This window comes from Mercenaria mercenaria, unplaced genomic scaffold, assembly GCF_021730395.1.
Source record: "Mercenaria mercenaria strain notata unplaced genomic scaffold, MADL_Memer_1 contig_96, whole genome shotgun sequence".
In the NCBI taxonomy this organism is placed as follows: Eukaryota; Metazoa; Mollusca; class Bivalvia; order Venerida; family Veneridae; genus Mercenaria; species Mercenaria mercenaria.
In genome coordinates this window covers 8,139-14,647 of record NW_026463879.1, presented here as the reverse complement: position 1 = coordinate 14,647, position 6,509 = coordinate 8,139, and the positions used below count along the sequence as shown (strand labels likewise).

General features: G+C 39.7%; 1 long non-coding RNA gene across 1 annotated transcript; it reads right to left on the bottom strand.

Annotated features, from left to right (window-relative positions):
* Positions 1-5,530: 5,530 nt before the first annotated feature.
* Positions 5,531-6,018, bottom strand: LOC128555033 (uncharacterized). The gene is made up of 2 exons (XR_008369758.1): positions 5,906-6,018; positions 5,531-5,709 (listed from the first exon to the last, which is right to left on the bottom strand). It is a non-coding gene; the product is annotated as an uncharacterized LOC128555033 (long non-coding RNA).
* Between the last annotated feature and the right edge of the window lie 491 nt (positions 6,019-6,509).

Genomic DNA, 6,509 nt, shown 5'->3' with positions numbered 1-6,509 from the left:
TTTGCTTGCAAGTACATACAGCTATTTCTAAAAGGCATGTAGATTTGAAACTTATATTTTCTTTTTCTAGATCAATTACCAACCTCACTGGGTCAAGTTCCATAACTCTGACATGTTTTTTGAGCAAATTATGCCCCCTTTTAGACTTAGAAAATTTTGTTTAAAGTTTTACATGCAAGTTATTATCTCCAAAACTAATGCAGATATTGAATTGAAACTTCACATGTGTCTTCGGGGTTATAAAACTAGTTGATAGCAGCAAGTCCCATAACTCTGACCTTCATTTTGGCCAAATTATGCCCCCTTTTGGACTTAGCAAATTCTGGTTAAAGTGTTGCGTGCAAGTACATACAGCTATTACTAAAAGGCATATAGATTTGAAACTTATTTTTTCTTTTTCTAGATCAATTACTAACCTCACTGGATCAAGTTCCATAACTCTGGCATGTATTTTGGGCAAATTATGCCCCCTTTTGGACTTTGAAAATTCTGGTTAAAGTTTTACATGCGAGTTTCTATCTCCAAAACTAATGCAGATATTGAATTGAAAGTTCACATGTGCCTTAGGGGTTATAAAACTAGTTGATAGCAGCAAGTCCCATAACTGATATGTCTTATATGTAAGCTGGTATCTCAGTACCCACTAATGGGAATGGATTGAAACACATACTTGTCCACTGTCATGAGCTGATAAGCACTGTGCATGTTCCATAACCCTGTTTTGCATTTTTACAAAATTATGACCCTTTTTCGACTTTTGTATTCATTCAGTTGACAAGGCTGTTGAATAGTCGAGCGTTGCTGTCCTCCGACAGCTCTTGTTTATAGTTTATTAGTCCCCTATTGGTTGAAAACCAGTTTCGGGACTGTAGAATTGCGCTTTTCCATCTGTCATTCAGTCATTCCATCCATATGCAGTTTTATGTCCAATCAATAACTCTGTCATTCAAAATGGTCCATAACTCTGTCACTCACCAAGGAATTTTAATTATGTCTCCCCACCCCCCCCCCCCCCCCCCCCCCACACCCACTTGGGGAGACATACTGTTTTTGCCCTGTCCATCCTTCTGTCTGTCTGTCACACTTCATTTCCGACTTCGTAGGGTGGCAGGGATTACGGAGTAGACGACCCCAATTGTTTTTGGGGTCACTCCATCAAAGGTCAAGGTCACAGGGGCCTGAAAATGGAAAACCATTTCCAGTCAATAACTTGAGAATCACTTGACCTAGAATGTTGAAGCTCCATAGGATGATTGGTCTTGCAGAGTAGATGACCCCTATTGATTTTGGGGTCACTCTGTTTAAGGTCAAGGTCACAGGGGCCTGAACATGAAAAACCATTTCCGATCAATAACTTGAGAACCACTTGACCCAGAATGTTAAAACTTCTTAGGATGATTGGACATGCGGAGTAGATGACACTTATTGATTTTAGGGTCACTCTGTTCAAGGTCAAGGTCACAGGGGCCTGAACATGGAAAACCATTTCCGATCAATAACTTGAGAACCACTTGACCAAGAATGTTGAAACTTCATAGGATGATTGGACATGCAGAGTGGATTAACCCTATTGATTTTGGGGTCACTCTGTTAAAGGTCAAGGTCACAGTTGACAGAACATGGAAATTCATTTCCAGTCAGTAACTTGAGAACCATTTGACCTAGAACCTTCGGACTCCAAAGGGTGGCAGGGCTTATGGAGTAGCTGACCCATATTGTTTTTGGGGTCACTCCATCAAAGGTCAGTGTCACAGGGGCCTGAACATTGAAAACAATTTCCGATCAATAACTTGAGAACCACTTGAGCCAGAATGTTGAAACTTCATAGGATGATTAGACATGCAGAATAGATGACCCCTATCGATTTTGGGGTCACTCTATTAAAGGTCAAGGTCACAGTGGACAGAACATTGCAATCCATTTCCGGTCAATAATTGAGAACCATTTGACCTAGAACCTTCAGACTTCATAGGGTGAAAGGACTTACAGAGCAGATGATCCCTAATGTTTTTGGGGTCATGCCATCAAAGATCAAGGTCACAGGGGGCTGAACATAGAAAACTCTTTCCAATCAATAACTTTAGAATCACTTGACCCAGAATGTTGAAACTTATTAGGATGATTGGACATGCAGATTAGATGACCCCTACTGATTTTGGGGTCACTTGATCAAAGTTCAAGGCCACAGGGGCCTGAACATAGAAGATGTTTCCAATTCATAACTTTAGAACTGCTAGGCCCCAAATGTTGAAACTTAGTGGGATGATTTGACATACAAAGTAGATGATCCCTTTTGCAGCCAACCATCAGTGTCTCTTTGACTTTTGCTCTTGTGCCCTACTGACTTCTTGCCTATATGACTATGCAGTGGGGGAGACATGCGCTTTTCTACAAAAGCATCTTCGAGTTATACCACCACAAAACGAAGTTTAGGGGGGTATATAGGAGTGAGCTTTGCGGTCGATTGGTCCGTTGGTTGTTGTGGTTTCAGGATGATAACTCATGAAAGGACTGACCAATTTGAATAATTTTTGTTACACAGGACTGGTGTAACATCAGAAAATACAGGTCAAGTTTGAAATTGGGGTCAATACGTTAAAGGTCACCCTGAACAGTTAAACAGTTTCCGGATGATAGCTTGAGAACGCTTGGGCCTGTGATAATATATTTTGGTACACAGGTGTAACATCATAAAATACAGGTCAGGTTTGACTTTGGGGTCTGTAGGTCAAAGGTCAAGGTCAAAGTGACTCGGAACAGTTAAATGGTTTCCGGATGATAACTCGAGAACACTTGGGCCTAGGATCATAATTTTCGGTACACAGGTGTAACATCATGAAATACAGGTCAAATTCGACTTTGAGGTCTGTAGGTCAAAGGTCAAGGTCACAATGACTCGGAACAATTAAACTGTTTCAAGATTACAGATAACTTGAGAACGCTTGGGTCTAGGATCTTAAATTTTTGTACACAGGTGTAACATGATTAAATACAGGTCGTGTTCGACTTTGAAGTTAGTAGGTCAAAGGTCAAGGTCACAAAAACACAAAACAATTAAACTGTTTCCGGGTGATAACTTGAGAACATTTGGGCCTAGGATCATGAAAACTGATAGCAAGGTTGGTTATGACTTGCAGATGACCTCTAATGATTTTGAGGTCAACAGGTCAAGGTCACAGTGACCCGGAACATTTAAACAGTTTTCAGACAATAACTTCACAACGCTTGGGACTAGGATCACGAAATTCAATAGGGAGGTTGGTCATAACCAGCAGATGACCTGTAATTATATTGGGTTCCAAAGGTCATAGGTCATTTAAACCTTTTCCGGACAATAACTTGAGAACGCTTGGGCCGAGAATCATGAAACTTCATAGGGAGGTTGATCATGACCAGCAGATGACCTCTATTGATTTTGAGGTCAGTAGGTCAAAGGTCAAGCAAGATCAGCTTTGACATTGGCTTAGTTCTGTGACAAGGCCATACTGTGGGGGTATAATTCGTCACTCCTGTGACAAGTGATGGATTACTGTTGTGTGCAATTGATTGTCAATTTATTTATTAATAATTAATTATATGGGTCAAATTCATGTAATTGATTATTATTTGATTATTATTTGGATGTATAATCAATTACTTTGACTGAAGTGATCGTGATTTCATGATGTGTACAATTACTTTAAATCAATAAAAAACTTATGTGCAATTGTGAAATTTCCTTTAAAGGATTATGCACTATCACAAATACAGAATTATATAGGTTCATCAAACTAGCACTGTCGGTTGGTCGGTCAGTATGTTGACCAATCAGTTTCCAGACGATAACTCAATGCTTGGGCTTAGGGTCATGAAAGTTGATAGGTAGGTTGGTCATGACCAGCACATGACCCCTATTGATCTTGAGATCAGTAGGTCAAAGGTCAAGGTACAGTTAAATGGTTTCTGGATGATAACTTGTGAATGCTTGGGCCTAGGATCACAAAACTAAATAGGGTGGTTAATCATGACCAGCAGATGACCCCTATAGATTTTGAAGGTCACATTGACCCAGAACAGGTCTATAGTTTCCAGATGATTACTCAAGAATGCTTGAGCCTAGGATCATGAAAGTTGATAGGGAAGTTGGTTGTGACCAGCAGATGACCCCTATTGATTCTGAGATCAGTATTCAGTAGATCAAAAGTCAAGGTCACAGTGACCCAGAACAGTAAAAGGGTTTCTGGACGATAACTTGAGAACGCTTGGGCCTAGGATTACGAAACTTGTTAGAGAGGTTGATCATGACCATCATCAAAGTAGCACAGTCGGTATAAGTCGGTCTTTACTGTGTTTGGTGCTGCGACAGCATCTGTTTCTATGTTATATAAATGCAGTGAAGCAATAATTGAATCTATTTCCTCCATGTGGTAGCCAGTTTTCACAGCAGAGCTGTCAAATTCTTCATGTTTAGCAAGAAATGCATCTTTTGCAGATGTAAAGACTTGCAGAAGCAAATGATTATTGATATCTTTTTGGCATCTGTTGCAAAACAGACTGTGGCTTCAAATGTTTATACAGATTATCTGGTGGCATCGCTGTTATAGTACATGGCGGTTTGTGGAGATATGGGCCACTGTGAGAAAAATATTGAGAAATAAAGAGACCTATATCACATTGTAGACTGAAGTGAGTTAATATCCTAATTTCCCGTGTATCTCTTTCTGGACACATGACTGGAAAAAGTTAACGAAGTCATAAATATGGCGGCTTAAGAGAAAATGAAAAAGGCAGAAAATGCATGACTGCTGAATAATTATGTCATCAAAAACTATGTTTTAATTGTAATAATGGTATTTTTAGCCCACCATCATCAGATGGTGGGCTATTCAAATCACTCTGCGTCCGTGGTCCGTCGTCCTTCCGTCCGTCCTTCTGTTAACTATTTCTCGTTATCGCATCTCCTCAGAAACTACCAGGGGGATTTTGACCAAACTTTGTCGGAATGATGTATTGGTGCCCTAGTTGTGTCCCCCTGAAAATCAGACTGGTTCAACAATTTTTTAATGAGTTATGGCCCTTTGTTTATTTCTATAATTTACGTAGATTTATATAGGGAAATATTTTGAAAATCTTCTTGTCCAAAACCACAGAGCCTAGGGCTTTGATATTTGGTATGAAGCATCATCTAGTGGTCCTCTACCAAGATGATTCAAATTATTTCCCTGGGGTCTAATATGGTCCCGCCCCGGGGGTCACATGGTTTATATAGACTTATATAGGGAAAAACTTTTAAAAACCTCTTGTTCAAAACCACAGGGCCTAGGGCTTTGATATTTTGTATGTGACATCATCTAGTGATCTTCTCTAAGATTGTTCAAATTATCCCCCTAGGGTCAAATATGGCCCTGTCCCGGGGGTCACATGGTTTACATAGTCTTATATTAGGGAAAAACTTTGAAAATCTTCTTGTCCAAACCACAAAGCCTAGGGCTTTGGCATTTGTAATGTAGCATCATCTAGTGGTTCTCTACCAAGTTTGTTCAAATTATCCCCCTAGGGTCAAATATGGCCCCACCCTGGGGGTCACATGGTTCATATAGACTTATATAGGGAAAAGCTTTTAAAATCTTCTTGTCAATAACCTACAACATTCAAATTTGGACCACATGTATGGTTTTGAGTGGCAAGATGAACCTTGACATGAGTTGACCTTGATTTTGACCTAGTGACCTACTTTCACATTTCTGTAGCTACAGCCTTCAAATTTGGACCACATGCATAGTTTTGTGCACTGAAAAAAACTTTGCCCTTGACATTGACCTAGTGACCTACTTTCACATTTTTGAAGGTACAGGCTTCAAATTTGGACCACATGCATAGTTTCGTGTTCCGAAATGAAATTTGACCTTGATTTTGACCTAGTGACCTACTTTCACATTTCTCAAGCTACAGCCTTCAAATTTGGACACATGCATAGTTTTGTGTACCGAAACAAACTTTGACCTTTACATTGACCTAGTGACCTACTTTCACATTTTTGAAGGTACAGGCTTCAAATTTGGACCACATGCGTAGTTCTGTGTTCCGAAATAAAATTTGACCTTGATTTTGACCTAGTGACCTACTTTCACATTTCTCGAGCTACAGCCTTCAAATTTGGACCACTTGCCTAGTTTTGTGTACCGAAATGAACTTTGACCTTAAGATTGACCTAGTGACCTACTTTCACATTTCTGTAGCTACAGGCATAAAATATAGACCACATGCATAGGATTGTGTACCGAAACAAAGTGTGACCTTGACATTGACCTAGTGACCTACTTTCACATTTTTGAAGGTACAGGCTTCAAATTTGGACCACATGCATAGATTTGTTTTCTGAAGTGTAATTTGACCTTGATTTTGACCTAGTGACCTACTTCCACATTTTTGAAGGTACAAGCTTCAAATTTGGACCACTTGCATAGTTTTGTGTACCGAAATAAACTTTGACCTTAAGGTTGACCTAGTGACCTACTTTCAAATTTCTC